General features: G+C 39.7%; 1 protein-coding gene across 1 annotated transcript in view; it reads right to left on the reverse strand.

Annotated features, from left to right (window-relative positions):
* The window catches only part of LOC121381277 (ras-associated and pleckstrin homology domains-containing protein 1-like), a 175,986-nt gene that overhangs the window by 125,964 nt on the left and 32,101 nt on the right, over nt 1-17,921 (reverse strand). The gene's annotated exons all lie outside the window — the stretch shown is intronic.

Genomic DNA, 17,921 nt, shown 5'->3' on the forward strand with positions numbered 1-17,921 from the left:
AGGATTGAACCACCTCAGTGGATACATTCAACTGACTGGCTTTTTTCCCGTTCCAACCAGTGCAACACGACTGGTCAAAGGCCGTGGTATGTGTTTTCCTGTCTGTGGGAAAGTGCATATAAAAGATCCCTTGCTGCAATAGGAAAAATGTAGCAGGTTTCCTCTGATGACTACATGTCAGAATTACCAAATGTTTTACATCCAATAGCAATGATTAATTAATCAACGTGCTCTAGTGGTGTCGTTAAACAAAAATAAACCAAAAAAACCCCAAACTTATCCACATAATTTTTAAACATTATTGTATTTTGTATAAACTACTTCTCATAGTTAAACTTACAAAAAAAGTAATAAACATTTGGGATGACTTTTTAACTGGAATTTATTTCAGTTTTACCTCACGTTTTGAAATTTCCCCATTTGATTAAAGTTTAGATTAAAAGCTTATTTTTCACACTGCAATAATTTACTCCAAACTGCTCTTAAAACCCTTTAAATATCATCACCATCATGTTCTCACTTTTAAAAAAAGAAAAATTCATATGAAAACAAACATCTACTCACTTTGATATTTGTTTTACACACACTTATCTGCAGCGAACATCTTTTGCAACAAAGTCAGATTACCCAAAGACATCGGAATACATAAACATGTGTTCCGATTGGAAAACTAGAACTAAGCCCAGAAAACCTGATACATCCAAGAGAACACACTGACACAAACCCACGAAGATATTTCACACAACTTGTAAGCTTGCTACACATGGAAGCATTTTGTCACAAACAACTCAAGAGGCAGTATAGCGAAGACTCCTGTAGAAAAACACTCTACCCCCTGCCTCAACGCTAATGCTACAAGTACTTTGTGTGCATGTAACTGCACTTCGTCATCTATCAAGTGCAATGTTTTTATGCTGTACAACCTGGCAGATGGTACATGTTTTTGTTTCTTTAATGTTACACAACATTTAGTCCAGACACCATAATGCAGGAATTTCAAGTCAAAACAAGAAAATCTGTTGCAATCAGCACTTGTAAGTTATTTTGCTCACATGATGACTAGTAATAAAGGAAAGAAAGCACAAAGAAACATTTGTTTTGTATGACGACATCACTAGAGCACATTTGATTTATTAATCATTCAACCGTTGAAATTCGCCACTGCAATCAGCAGTGCTGCCACAAAAAGCTATTGCAAAATTGATCGGCAACTACTTTTATCATTATTGGGCATTTATTTTCTTATTATTTGATGAAAATTGCCATCATAAAAAGAATCTGAATTTCAAGGGCTGTCATTGGCTATTGGATGTCAAACACTTGGTAATTTTGACATTGAGTCTTAGAGAGGAAACTTGTTACATTTTTCATAACAGCAAGGGATCTTTTATATGCACCTTCCCACAGACAGGATAGCACATACCATGACTTTTGTTTGATATACCAGTCATTGTGCACTGACTGGAACAAGAAATAGCCCAATGGGCCCACAGACGGGGATTGATCCTAGACTCACCACACCCCGAGAAAACACAAAGAATGTTCAACAATACTGAGATGGAAATTACCTTGGGAGAAAATCTGGAAAACTCTGCAAGATCTTGAAGATATTTTATTTAATGACACATGCACTCAACACATTTTATTTATGGTTATATGGCATCAGACATATGGTTAAGGACAACACATATATTGAGAGAGGAAACCTGCTGTCGCCACTTCATGAGCTACACGTTTCGATTAGCAGCAAGGGATCTTTTATATGCACCATCCCACAGACAGGGTAGCACATACCACAGCCTTTGATATACCAGTCGTGGTGCAATGGCTGGAACAAGAAATAGCCCAATGAGCCCACCAACGGGGATCGATCCTAGACCGAGCACGCATCGAGCGAGCACTGTACCACTGGAGGCACTCACCTAAGGTGTTTGCGTTATGGCATGAAAACCTCTTGGCAAAATCTTAGGGTTCTTCCCATCCCAGCCAGTGTCCCACGACTGTTATATATATCAACGGTCAGAGTACTTGCTGTGGAAATGTGCATATAAAAGATTCCTTGCTGCTAATGAAAAAATGTAGCAGGTACCCCATGAAGACTACATGTCAGAATGACTAAATGTTTGACATCCAATAGCCCATTGGTAAAGCCTCGCTTGATGTGTGGTCGGTTTGGGATCGATCCCCGTCAGTGGGCCCATTGTGCTATTTCTCGCTCCAGCCAGTGCACCATGATGGTACATCAAAGGCCATGGTATGTGCAATCCTGTCTATGGGATGGTGCATAAAAAAGATACCTTGCTGCTAATCGAAAAAGAGTAGCCCAAGAAGTGGCGACAGCAGGTTTCCTCCCTCAATATCTGTGTTGTCCCAGGCCCCCGTTCCACGAAGCGATCTTAGCACTAAGATCACCTTATTGTGTAAGGCAGCTATGCACTTAAGGTGATCTTAGGGCTAAGATCGCTTCATGGAACGGGGCCCTGAACCATATGTCCAATGCCATATAACCGTAAATAAAATGTGTTGTGTGCATCGTTAAATAAAACATTTGCTTCCTTCCTTCCAATAGCTGATGATTAATTAATCCATGTGGTCTTGTGGTATAAGTGTTTTCCCTAGCTTGTTTTAGCATGGTGCGGCACCATGCCTCAGTAGTCAAGCACCATCTTGCCTTAATCAGCACCATGCTGCCTTGAGATTAAACAAGCCTTTTTCAGTCATTAATTCTGAAACTTCCTAAATATAAAACACCCTGATAATGTTTTTTTAATGAATAAAATATCTTTTGTATACTTTGCCATTCATTCATTAAAGCAAGTGTATTAGTAACATATTATTGAACAAAGCAAGTTTTAATTATGAGGAACAGATGGTTACTGGGAGCTTTTCACCAAAGAATACGAACAGGAATACATGTAGGTTTTGAGAAGCGGTAAAAGTAAAATGATGAATTCTGAAGAAATCTGTTTATGTCTAACTAAACATGTACCTGTACATCATGTACATGAGGATCCAGCCCACATTATACCCTGGGGGTTGGGGGCCGGGACGTAGCCCAGTGGTAAAGAGTTCACTTGATGCGCAGTCGGTCTAGGATTGATCCCCGTCGGTGGCCCCATTGGGCTAGTTCTCGTTCCAGCCAGTGCTCCACAACTGGCATAACAAAGGCCATGGTATGTACTATTCTGTCTGTGGGATAGTGCATATAAAAGATCCCTTGCTCCTAATGGAAAAAATGTTGTGGGTTTCTTCTCTAAGACTATATATATGTCAAAGTTACTAAATGTTTGACATCTAATAGCTGATGATTAAAATCAGTGTGCTCTAGTGGTGTCGTTAAACAAAACAAACTATTCTTTATTAATCAATACATACAAGTTGCACATTATATGAACTGATCTATGAAATACATGGTCCTGTAATGGAATTGTATTTTAAAATGAACAAAACATCATCATCAAACAAACAGCACACATCTATATCCTGCACTGGTAATACATTTCCCAGGTAAAGTACGACCCCGGCACCCTGGAACTGATGGAAACAATTAGCACATGTGCAGGTTACGTATTTCTCTTACATCTCCATTAGCCGGGCCAATCAGAGGAGGGCCACATGGAGAACTGCACACACAGAGAGACATGTACTGCAGTGTGAGTATCAGAGGTATTACACACATACACAAACACTACACACACACACACACTACACACACACTACACACACACACTACACACACACACACACACACACATACATACATACACATACTGCAGTGTGAGTATCAGAGGTATTACACACATACACAAACACTACACACACACAAACACTACACACACACAAACACTACACACATACACACACACACACACACACACATACTGCAGTGTGAGTATCAGAGGTATTAAACACATACACAAACACTACACACACACACAGACACTACATACACACACACATACTGCAGTGTGAGTATCAGAGGTATTACACACATACACAAACACTACACACACACAAACACTACACACACACACACACACACACACTGCAGTGTGAGTATCAGAGGTATTACACACATACACAAACACTACACACACACAAACACTACACACACACACACACACTGCAGTGTGAGTATCAGAGGTATTACACACATACACAAACACTACACACACAAACACTACACACACAAACACTACACACATACACACACACACACACACACACACACGTACTGCAGTGTGAGTGTCAGAAATATTAAACAGGTATAGAAACACTACACATCTGCACCACAAAAACTACACTATTCAAACATACATGCACACCACACCACACCACACCACACCACACCACACCACACCACACCACACCACACCACACCACACACACACACACACACACACACACACTCTCTCACACTCTCTCTCTCTCTCTCTCTCTCTCGCTCCCTCCCTCCCTCCCTCCCTCCCTCTCCACACTACACTCATCCATGCAAATACACATCACAGTATTCAAATGTGTACATAAATCTAAAAAAAACATCACATAGAAATGGTAGAAGAAACCTATTACACCTATTATGTGTCTCAAACAGCTGGTATACATCTAAATATACCTTATATATATGTAAATGTTGTATGCATACAAAGCAAATGTAATCAACTGTAACACCAGACCATCTGTTAACAAGTTATTTTATAATTGCTATTCATGCTTAATGCCTATCAAGGTGAAGATAATGCAATACCAGTTAAAAGTGCAATATCAGTTACAAGTGCTATATTCAGTTATTTTTACACTTCTGTTTAGAACTACAAATTAATCAATCCAACACATAATCTTTGTAAATCACTTGGGAATATTCAAATTTTATGTACAATGGGTTCCACCTAATCACAAACCCGGTAATGCAGGGTTTCTAGAATTTTTTTTTAATTTACTAGCCACGATTAAAAATTCACTAGCCCTACTTTACTTAACTTTATTTATGTTAATACAATTTTATTACAATACTTTACTTTACTTAAGTTAATACAATTTTACTAAATACTAGTAATAATCAGATATGTCACCTAAAGAGGGAGATAGAGCTCAAATACACTAACATTTGGGGGGTTGGAGTGGGGGCAAGATTTTCATATAAAATTTACAAAATAGACAAAACTGCAACATTTGACCCAAAAAAATAATTCATTAGCCATCGGGCATAGTAATAGTGTTATTTACTAACCCGACACTGAATATCACTAGCCATGGGAGTGGGGCTACCATAATCTAGAAATCCTGCTGTAATGGAATATTTCACATGTACCTGAAAGCCTTTTAAACAGCCACATTCAGTATGACTAGATTCCTGTCTGGGAACTGGGAAACTCTTTTTACGTGCCCCTATCCACAAGGGTTCAGGCACGCCCACCCCGGATTCAGCCTCTGACTACGCCGGTGACCGACTCCTGTCTTGTCACACTGTAACAAATCTTATGAAATCAGCAAATCCACAAAATCTTACTAGTTCGCTGGATAGGGACATTAGCGACAGTGGAGTTGCATGAAGACAGTAAACTTTTGTTAGTAACATCATTTGGCTTAACATTACTGAGTGTTTGCCTCAACTGAACATACCCAAATTTCTATGGTCAGCCACTATAAAAAATTCCATAACCTTTTCTTTTTGTTTGGTATTAAACTAAATTATTTGATTGTAATTTGTTATGGGTACATAGTTGAAGGTATAATGTTTACATTTCAAAGCAAATATTAATAATTTTGGCAGAAGTACTCTGTTATGCAATTATGATATAACACCTTTAAATCAGAAAACAAAGGTGGATTTTTTTTTTATTACTAATTTGTTTGTTTGGGGTTTTTTGTTTTGTTTTTTAAATATAAAAGATTGGGAACAGAATTTAATGCTTTGTACCACCAGTCAAAATTTAATTTATATTCATTTTTTAATATTAATATTTATTAGGAAAATAGTATCACTAAACATTGATTAGGATGTACATGTCTGTTACGGGCTATGAAGTTACATGTAATTTGTCTTTCTTCTGTTGATCTATTCTGATTGTGCTGGAGGCCATTTAAAAACATCATTAACTGCAGTGTACCTCTACATTCTGATAATACAAATATTAGTAATGATGTTCAACTGGACTTGATGGATGATGGCATTAAAATTATTTATGACACAATCATGAAAACATTAATAGGAATGTGAAATTGGAAGAATTTTTTATTATGTCAAGATGATCCAAAAAACAACAACATTATTATGAATTATGAAATATTATTATGAATTATGAAATAATCTTCAGATCAATATGTTCTTACTTTTGTGGTTTTCACATAACCAATAAAAACTTTAATTTAAACTAAGTGTAGACTAGAAAGTTCCGGGTGTTCGAAATTTTGGGGTGGTCGAAGGTTTGGGGTGTTCAAAAGTTTGGGGTGGGTTTTGTTTTTGTTTTTTTGTTTGTATTTTTTTTAGGGGGTGTGGGGGGTTGTTGTATTTTGTTGTTGGTGTTTTTTTTTTTTAATAGTACATTGCATATCGATCGATCATCAAGTACCTAAACACACATAATGATGTCCATTATGTTCTTTTGTCTTTAAAATTACAACTGTGATGTAGGTAACTGTGATGTAGGTTAGAATTTTTTTTTAGAGTTTTTTGGTGTGTTTTTTTTTCCTTCCCTCCATGCATGTGTAATAGGATACCACGTTTGGTAGGAGATGTGTGTTGTGTTTTCACCTGGCACACCTGGAAAGAAAGCAAACCGGCTTCTGGCCAATCTATCATAATTACTTCCCAGCTGACTTTTACACAGCTCAGTCTGCAACATGGAACCACATATAAAGACTTACTAAAGTTTGGTATTTTGTGCTGCTGCAAAAAACTGGCCACAGTTAGCTTTGTTACTATGTGCAGGGTATGCATATCCCATCTTTCTGTTTAACCTGATAAAACTGGCCACAGTTAGCTTTGTTACTATGTACAGGGTATGCATATCCCATCTTTCTGTTTAACCTGATCTTGTAGCAATTTCTTGCACGTCACAGTTATCGACATAGGCTAGGAAAGTGATATTTATTTAACAATACCTCAGCCAGGTGCAGATCCAGGGGTGATTTGTGGGGTGTGTGACACCCTCCCCCTCCTGGGCTCACAACAGAAACAAAACGTTTTTTCCCCCATTTACCATATTTTGAAGTTCATTCATTGCTAATATAAAGCTTAGATTGAAGTAACGGGGCTCTATCACAGAACCAGTTGATATAGTTTGACATGAGCAATTGCTCTCATTCACATATGCTCATGCAAAATGCTTTTCACGTAGATGAAACACTGCTCACCTCATTACAACCTGACATTGCTATAAAAAAATTAAAAAAACATTAATGTAAATAGTCATACATGTATGTATTCCAGGGATAGCTCTGCCACTCGCCAAATTTGGCAATTGTAAATTTTGGGAACAATTGGTGAATTGAATTTTAATTTGGAAACAAAGAAAGATAAATAAGGTTTGTTTTATTCAATGACACCACATTGATTAATGAAATGAACTATCAGCTATTGGATGTCAAACATTTTGTAATTGTGACACATAGTCATCAGAGGAAATCCGCTCCATTTTTCCTAATGCAGCAAGGGATCTTTTATATGCACTTATAGGAAAGTACATACCACATACTAAAATAACAGTGGGCTTTACATTTGTTAACATAATTTGGCAAATTGTCTAGCTCATTCAATTTCTTAACTTCGGTTGACACCCAATAGCCGATGAGTATTCTTGTGCTGGGGTGTCGTTAATTCATTCATTCTGAAAGCTATGGCTCTTCTACATAATTTCAGGACAGCAGTTTATTGCTCACCAAAGACTGATGACCTCATCTCACCCACACACACCATGAACCCTACTCCAGTTTAAAACATGAAAATAGGAAAACGACTGGACATACGGTTTCCGGTTTAATTTCTGTTCCAGTCTGCAACACCTGAGGTTGGCAGATATTAAAATAACACTGCCGCCCACGCTCTAGGTGGAGATTTCTAGTGGAGATTTCTGAATCAGACCAAGTGTTCTGTACATCTTGTACCATCAAATGTATCCTGTTTACTGAAGGGTAATGCATGAGTTAATTTTATTAGGTGTATGTTGGAATTCTCCAAACAGTCACATCAGCACAAAATAAACTTGGTAATAACTAGTGTTTAGAAAGTCTAAAATAACATAGTAAAAATGTACAGTAGTAGACAGCCTTGTGAATTTTAGTACATGCATCAAAGGAAATTGAAAAGGCTTATTTGGAAATTGGAGGCCATTTTTGTCTCAAATTGACCAAACTTAAAGGCTTGCACATTGGTGTTACTTTTACAGTTGTGTTGTTTGTTCTTGTTTTGTTTTTTTTCGTTTTTATTTGTTGTTTTTTCTAGTTAGTTTATGTTTTGTTGGGTTTTTGTTGAGGTTTTGTTGTTGGGGCTTACTTTTTTTTTTTTTTTTAAATAAATATTTTTAATTTAATTAATTTTTAATTATCTGTTTCAAATCAACATTTATGGGTGCAACAGGGGTGCAGAAATGGAACATATTTCATTAGCCCACCAGACCAGAACTAACTAAAATTTACTAGCCGGCAATAATTTCTACTAGTTCGCCAGTCTATAGAATAATATATTATTAATAATATTTTAATATACAGTGTCTTCACTTCAACTGATTTATATAAATATATTGACAAAACATTATTAAGAACACCTGGTTAGTGAGCAACATCACCTGGTAAACAAAATCAAAAAGACAGATCGCCCATCGATTGGTAGATGCATTTTTTAACTCGTCTGTCAGAATTTTTACTCGCATTTGGCGAGCAGGCGAGTATTTCCTGCACCCCTGTGCAACCACATGTTCATTACCTACTCTGTTCAGTGTAGGCGAGTCATTTAATTTGGCAGAATTCTTGTTAATTTTCTCATTGTACATAATATACACAATCACACTAGCTGATCTGCATCAAATGGTGACTAAATTAATCACACACAATAATCCTTAAAAATAGGAAGGGTGTAGTCCATTCCACCATTACAGTTAAAGGAAACCACATTAAGAGTTTACATAACCTCATGAATTGGTTGACAGAATCACCATTGAGACTCAAGGGGCTTGGTCATAGTTCTATATATATACTTCTTCTACAGTCTTAATAAATACCTGACTGTAAATGTCTTATAGTTCTAAAGCCTAACCGAGCCGGTACACATCTGGAAGTCATGTCTCAAGTTGTTCTTTATGTGCACGCTTTTTCTTTACTTGTTTCTCTTTGCACATTAATTTCAGCTTTTCTGCCTCTCTGTATGGCTTTGAACTGGTTTGCCTTGGGCTGTTTTTATTATGTGTGATGTCTGTTATTGCTTGGCATGTTCTTCACAGGCACACTGTCTATCATCAGGTATGTGGCATGTCTCCCTGTATCCAATTCCCTAATCCAGTAAAAATACATAACATGATCCAGCCACCACCATCAAGGAAACATACTGTATATGCAAACTGCTCCTACACAAGTCAGGTTAAATAAATTAAATAAAGTTTGTTTTATTTAATGACACCACTAGAGCACATTGATTTTTTATCTTATCATCGGCTATAACATATGGTCAAACATATGGTCATTCTGACAGGTTTTTTTTAGAAGAAACCCGCTGTCGCCATATAGGCTACTCTTTACGACAGACAGCAAGGGATCTTTTATTTGCACTTCCCACAGGCAGAATAGCACAAACCATGGCCTTTGTTGAACCAGTTATGGATCACTGGTCGGTGCAAGTGGTTTACACCTACCCATTGAGCCTTGCAGAGCACTTACTCAGGGATTGGTGTCGGTATCTGGATTAAAAATCCCATGCCTCGACTGGGATCCGAACTCAGTACCTACCAGCCTGTAGACCGAGGCCGGTACAAGTCAGGTTAGTAACTTTGTACATCGAATGTTTTGAGGCTATTTCTCCAATCCAGCAAGTGCTCCACAACTGGTATAACAAGAAAGAAAGAAATGTTTTATTTAACGACGCACTCAACACATTTTATTTACGGCTATATGGCGTCAGACATATGGTTAAGGACCACACAGATTTTGAGAGGAAACCCGCTGTCGCCACTACATGGGCTACTCTTTCCGATTAGCAGCAAGGGATCTTTTATTTGCACTTCCCACAGGCAGGATAGCACAAACCATGGCCTTTGTTGAACCAGTTATGGATCACTGGTCAGTGCAAGTGGTTTACACCTACCCATTGAGCCTTGTAGAGCACTCACTCAGGGTTTGGAGTTGGTATCTGGATTAAAAATCCCATGCCTCGACTGGGATCCGAACCCAGTACCTACCAGCCTGTAGACCGATGGCCTAACCACGATGCCACCGAGGCTGGTCTGGTATAACAAAGGCTGTAGTATATTTACTATTCTGACCGTTGGATGGTGCATATAAAGGAACCCAGTACCTACATGTACCAGCCTTAAGTCCAATGGCATCATATAAAAATAAAGGTGCGGGACGTAGCTCAGTAATATAGCACTCGCTTGATGCGCGTTCGGTCTGGGATCGATCTCCGTCAGTGGGCCCACTGGGCATTTTCTCGTTCCAGCCTGGGCACCACGACTCGTAAATCAAGGGTCGTGGTATGAGCTATCCTGTCTTTAGGATGGTGCATATAAAAGATCCCTTGCTGCTAATCGAAAAGAGTAGTCCATGAAGTGGTGACAGCGGGTTTCCTCTCAATATCTGTATGGACTATGGTCATTAACCATGTCCGACACCATATAACCGTAAATAAAATGTGTTGAGTGCATTGTTAAATAAAACATTTCCTTCGTTCTTTTTTTCATATAAAAATAAACTTTTAACCTATGTGTGGACCAATTGTTCTAAGACTCAGTCTGTATAGCTACATGCAACTGGTGACTCATGCATGGACATATAATAATATATGCTGTGTAATAATCCAGTGGAAGACTTGGCTTCTTTTCTTTCCATGTTTTCCATGTGCTTCTTAAGACTGTTAGCTCAGAGATCACCAAGCCTGTTAGATCACCACTCCACTGACGTAACTAAGCAATCAACATGGTCCTTGTTAGGGCCGAATGTTGCTTTAATTACCATGGCAATGATAAGCTTTTTACAAAACAGCTCCCACCGCCGCTGGCTATTTGGCTGCAGGTACATTGTATTGTGGCCACCACCATGAGGAGAAGAGGAAGACAAGACCTGGCATGTTATGTTATTGATCACACTGTTGTGGATGCGCCAGCACTTGCAGACTCCACAGGGGAAAAAACAGACATGGGCCAGGAGCGTTTTCACCATTATTAGCAATATTTCATAACCGGTTGACAGACAGCATGTAATCGTGATGGGGAGCTTACTTTGTGTAAATGTCACTATATGATATAACTGGATGAGTCAACAAGCGAAGGCCAACAAAACAGCCCTGGAAGCAGAGCGTAATTTTAGGGGTGAAAAATTAAAGTGCCATAAGGATGCACTGTTTGTCCAATCCAGTAGGACCTACCACTTGCCACAGATAAAACACCATAATAAGAAAATCTCATTTTACAAACTTTCTCTAATTCTGTCACTGCTTTAAGTCATTTTATCAGGGATCTTGCCCGTTATCATATACTCTTCAAAAAAAGAAACGTAAAAGGGTACAAATGGGTTATAACTCCGATTTTATGTTTCCTACCGGTTCATGCTTTGTGAATATAAGGTCATTGCATGTCCCAAACACATTCCCACGGTTACATTCGATAAAACGCAGCTACTGTACAATAAAGTTCCAAAATGTGAATATTCGCAAAAACGCAGCCACGTACAAACCATGTCACCACTGCACGTGTGTTGTCTGCACGTGCAACATGAACACCGACAGTATAAAAGTGCAGGGTGTTTGCTTGCCTGGCCTCTGTATCTGGCCGACAGTTGACAATCCAGGACATGCCACGTCTCAGTGAACCACAGAGAAACAATGCCATCGGCCGACTAGACGCAGGCGATTCCAGAACGGCCGTTGCCAGGGCATTCCATGTGTCCCCAAGCACCATCTCCAGACTGTGGGACCGTTACCAGCAACATGGATCAACACGTGACCTCCCTAGATCCGGTCGACCACAGGTCACTACCCCCGGGCAGGACCGCTACATCCGGGTATGCCACCTTCAGGAACGATTGACTACTGCCACCTCCACAGCCGCAGCAATACCAGGTTTGCGCAGGATATCCGACCAGACCGTACGGAACCGCCTACGTGAGGTAGGAATTCGTGCCAGACGTCCAGTTCGAGGTGTCATCTTAACACCACAACACCGGCGACTCCGACTGCAGTGATGCCAGATTCATCGACAATGGCCTCAACTGCGATGGAGACAGGTGTGGTTCAGTGACGAGTCCCGATTTCTGCTCCGACGTCATGATGGAAGATGTCGCGTGTATAGGCGTCGTGGTGAACGTTATGCGGCAAACTGCGTGCAGGAAGTGGACAGATTCGGCGGGGGTAGTGTCATGGTGTGGGCAGCCATCTCACACACTGGCAGAACTGACCTGGTCCACGTGCAGGGCAACCTGAATGCACAGGGCTACATTGACCAGATCCTCCGGCCACACATCGTTCCAGTTATGGCCAACGCCAACGCAGTGTTCCAACATGACAACGCCAGGCCTCACACAGCACGTCTCACAACGGCTTTCCTACAGAACAACAACATTAATGTCCTTCCTTGGCCATCGATATCACCGGATTTGAACCCAATTGAGCATCTATGGGACGAGTTGGACCGACGCCTCCGACAGCGACAACCACAGCCCCAGACCCTGCCCGAGCTGGCAGCAGCCTTGCAGGCCGAGTGGGCCACCATCCCCCGGGACGTCATCCGTACTCTGGTTGCTTCAATGGGCAGGCGGTGCCAGGCAGTTGTCAACACACGCGGAGGCCACACCCGGTATTGACTCCAGATGACCTTGACATTGGTGGTGTGTCCTATCACTTACTCACAATGGACTAGAGTGAATTGTGAACAATCCTGCAACATTTGGTAATTATCGGACTCACCATTCAATAATTAAATCAATTCTCCAAATGTTACGACAATGTGGTTTTGCGTTTCTTCTTTTGAAGAGTATATAATAGTTAGCCTATCCTGTGTTACAATCAAAGTATGTGATCTTTTTCAGATCACATACTTTCAGAATTTGATAACTTGGCAAATTAGATGTAAATTAGTCGAGGTCATGGCACTATGTTTATTGACATTTAAGCAAATGTACTACGGGTGACACTCCATAATTGATGTATGCATTCATAGTCATCATTCAAAAACATTTCAATAGCAACTTTACACTGAAAGCATTCAGAAAACCAAAAACATAAAACACTAGTTTATTTTATGTAAGACTATCCAAGTTTGACCTCATTTTGATTCAAAAAGACACTGTGTCACATATTCTTACAAATGTAAATTGAATATCAAGTTATAACTAACTGGCATTAAAGTTGTATATACAGTTTACAAAAATATATATACTGAATTTAGTTAATAAAGAGATTATTACCCTTGCGTGTTTCGGTATTGTTAATATCGTATATTAGGAATACAAATAATGTTTTTTTGCTCCCCAGAGGCTCACATAATACAATTTTTATTCCTAATATACGATATTAATACTACCGAAACACACAAGGGTAATAACCTCTGTGTATTTTGTTATACATATACATGGCCTGACAGTGTATCATTTTGACAGGACTAGTACAAAGATAGGTAAAACCTGGAAAAACAGCTCTTATTTCCTGTTTTCTTATCTCTTTATTTACTGTTATATCAAAAAGTGACTCTTTCAGAAATAAGTTTAATTAATCAGGTATTACCATCATCCATACAGGATAATGTCCAACATAAAGTTCAATCCAATGTGATCTCTGTAATATTCAATGAATACTGTCAAACATGCTGTGACAGTCACCTGTGTTAAAAAGCCACCTGTCTCAAGAGGCCAGCTAAGTACTTTTAAAACGTCTGTTCTGTACAGTATAAACCACCCTGTATTTAGCAGCCACCTGACTTACGAAACCACCTCAGTACATGTATTCTTTCAAATCATCTATTATTCAGAATAAAAACAAAAATGAAAACTTTCAAAATTTTTACCCTGACAGGAGATGGGGAGGGGAGAGGGGAGGGGAGTGGCGAGGGAGAGAGGGGAGGTGGAGAGGGGACGGGAGGGGAGCAAATCCTCCCAGGCCCCTCTGGTTTCTATAGTCCTCTAGATATAAATGTTTAACATTAAGGTTAAAATACAACTCTGAACATAAACCCGTCTCAGACACACATCATCTTTTGGTCCAGAACCAAAATTGCCTGCTCAGCAGTACAAATGTCAGGTGATCTAAAAAGAGCAGAATAAACAGTCATATTGTGTGGAGAACACCAGCGCTGCATCACAACGCCCAGTGCTGCACCAGCATACAGCTATTGATTGTTGGTGGTATGCATACCAATCCGTCCAGAATCCGTCTCGCGAGTACAATCCACGTCCAAGCAGCCCACGCGGCATCATACTCGATCATATCAAACAGTCTCACGGTGCACAATAACCAATCTTTAAAACTTTATTTCTGACAATTACTGACACTTCCATTCCACACTGCTGACTATAAGAAAAGAATGATGAAATTGTTAGCAGACTTTCCACTTTAGGAACATGGTTCTGCAGGAGAAATGTTATTGGAGTCATTTATATATTGGTTTATGAAGACCCAAGGAAGAAAGTTATGCACTGATTTTTTGGGAATCATGTCAAATGTCATGTTTTGCATCGATTTTTTTTTAATCATGTCAAATGTCACAACTTTTGAAGAATTTCGTATCCGGTAGTGGTGTCTTTGTGTAATGAATTAAAGGTGCCACCTTGCACACATGTGGGACATACATCAAGCCTTGGTAGAGCACTTTCCTGAGATGTGTGGGCGGGATCCAGCTAACTTGATAGAGTGCTCGTCTGAGGTGCTTACATCATAGGATTGAATCACCTCAGTGGAACCATTCTTGGATTGAGGTTTTTATCTGTCCCAGCCAGTGCACCATGACTGTGTGGTAGGTGCTGTCCCGTCTGTGAAATAGTGTGTATAAACGATCCCTTGCTAATAAATGGAAAAATGTTGCAGATTTCCTCTAAGACTACAAATATACATGTCAAATATTACCTCTTTTTTTAAAATCCAATAGCCGATGATTAGTAAATCAATGTGCTCCTGTGGTGTCATTAAATGGACATACCTTAGTTTTTAAACACAAATGCATATTTTTTACTATTATAGCAATTTTCTTTTGTAAATGAAATCATACTTCACTTAGATTTTATGGTTTAGTGGATCAATTTCCATACATTCGAAGTGGTTTTGGTCATCCTGGTGTTTCTAATATCACAAAATATATTTCTCATATTTTTTAAAAACGCATGCGTGTCTGACAGGTAACTGTTACGGAGTCAAGTTTTAGTCTATTTTTAGAGGGTATTTGACCATTTCAAAGTCACAGACTCATATTTCACTCAATTATAACTTTATTCAAATGTGTTACAGGTTTGTAGATGAACTAAACTTAGTGTTAATTTTCACGGGTTGAAACTAGGGTCTGTCCCTTTAACTAAACTTAGTGTTAATTTTCACGGGTTGAAACTGGGGTCTGTCCCTTTAACGTAACTTAGTGTTAATTTTCACGGGTTGAAACTGGGGTCTGTCCCTTTAACGTAACTTAGTGTTAATTTTCACGGGTTGAAACTGGGGTCTGTCCCTTTAACTAAACTTAGTGTTAATTTTCACGGGTTGAAACTAGGGTCTGTCCCTTTAACTAAACTTAGTGTTAATTTTCACGGGTTGAAACTAGGGTCTGTCCCTTTAACTAAACTTAGTGTTAATTTTCACGGGTTGAAACTAGGGTCTGTCCCTTTAACTAAACTTAGTGTTAATTTTCACGGATTGAAACTAGGGTCTGTCCCTTTAACTAAACTTAGTGTTAATTTTCACGGGTTGAAACTAGGGTCTGTCCCTTTAACTAAACTTAGTGTTAATTTTCACGGGTTGAAACTAGGGTCTGTCCCTTTAACTAAACTTAGTGTTAATTTTCACGGGTTGAAACTAGGGTCTGTCCCTTTAACTAAACTTAGTGTTAATTTTCACGGGTTGAAACTAGGGTCTGTCCCTTTAACTTAACTTAGTGTTAATTTTCACGGGTTGAAACTAGGGTCTGTCCCTTTAAAGAAAACGAACATTAAATTTAGTCTGAGGTGAGATAATACCAATTCCCATCAGTGGACCTAATGGTTGTCCCCCCCAGTCTTTCCCATGACGTGTATTAAATTTAGTCTCAGGTGAGATAATACCAATTCCCATCAGTGGACCTAATGGTTGTCCCCCCCAGTCTTTCCCATGACGTGTATTAAATTTAGTCTCAGGTGAGATAATACCAATTCCCATCAGTGGACCTAATGGTTGTCCCCCCCAGTCTTTCCCATGACGTGTATTAAATTTAGTCTCAGGTGAGATAATACCAATTCCCATCAGTGGACCTAATGGTTGTCCCCCCCAGTCTTTCCCATGACGTGTATTAAATTTAGTCTCAGGTGAGATAATACCAATTCCCATCAGTGGACCTAATGGTTGTCCCCCCCAGTCTTTCCCATGACGTGTATTAAATTTAGTCTCAGGTGAGATAATACCAATTCCCATCAGTGGACCTAATGGTTGTCCCCCCCCCCCCCCCAGTCTTTCCCATGACGTGTATTAAATTTAGTCTCAGGTGAGATAATACCAATTCCCATCAGTGGACCTAATGGCTGTCCCCCCCCCCCCCAGTCTTTCCCATGACGTGTATTAAATTTAGTCTGAGGTGAGATAATACCAATTCCCATCAGTGGACCTAATGGTTGTCCCCCCCAGTCTTTCCCATGACATGTATTAAATTTAGTCTGAGGTGAGATAATACCAATTCCCATCAGTGGACCTAATGGTTGTCCCCCCCAGTCTTTCCCATGACGTGTATTAAATTTAGTCTGAGGTGAGATAATACCAATTCCCATCAGTGGACCTAATGGTTGTCCCCCCCCAGTCTTTCCCATGACGTCTATTAAATTTAGTCTCAGGTGAGTTAATACCAATTCCCATCAGTGGACCTAATGGTTGTCCCCCCAGTCTTTCCCATGACGTGTATTAAATTTAGTCTGAGGTGAGATAATACCAATTCCCATCAGTGGACCTAATGGCTGTCCCCCCCCCCCCAGTCTTTCCCATGACGTGTATTAAATTTAGTCTGAGGTGAGATAATACCAATCCCATCAGTAGACCTAATGGCTGCCCCCCCCCCCCAGTCTTTCCCATGACGTGTATTAAATTTAGTCTGAGGTGAGATAATACCAATTCCCATCAGTGGACCTAATGGTTGTGCCCCCGCCCCCCCCCCCCCAGTCTTTCCCATGACATGTATTAAATTTAGTCTGAGGTGAGATAATACCAATTCCCATCAGTGGACCTAATGGCTGTCCCCCCAGTCTTTCCCATGACATGTATTAAATTTAGTCTGAGGTGAGATAATACCAATTCCCATCAGTGGACCTAATGGTTGTCCCCCCCCCCCCCCCCCCCAGTCTTTCCCATGACGTGTATTAAATTTAGTCTCAGGTGAGATAATACCAATTCCCATCAGTGGACCTAATGGTTGTCCCCCCCCCCCGCCAGTCTTTCCCATGATGTGTATTAAATTTAGTCTGAGGTGAGATAATACCAATTCCCATCAGTGGACCTAATGGTTGTCCCCCCCCAGTCTTTCCCATGACGTATATTAAATTTAGTCTGAGGTGAGATAATACCA

The sequence above is a fragment of the Gigantopelta aegis genome, chromosome 9 (genome assembly GCF_016097555.1).
Source record: "Gigantopelta aegis isolate Gae_Host chromosome 9, Gae_host_genome, whole genome shotgun sequence".
Lineage (NCBI taxonomy): Eukaryota > Metazoa > Mollusca > Gastropoda > Neomphalida > Peltospiridae > Gigantopelta > Gigantopelta aegis.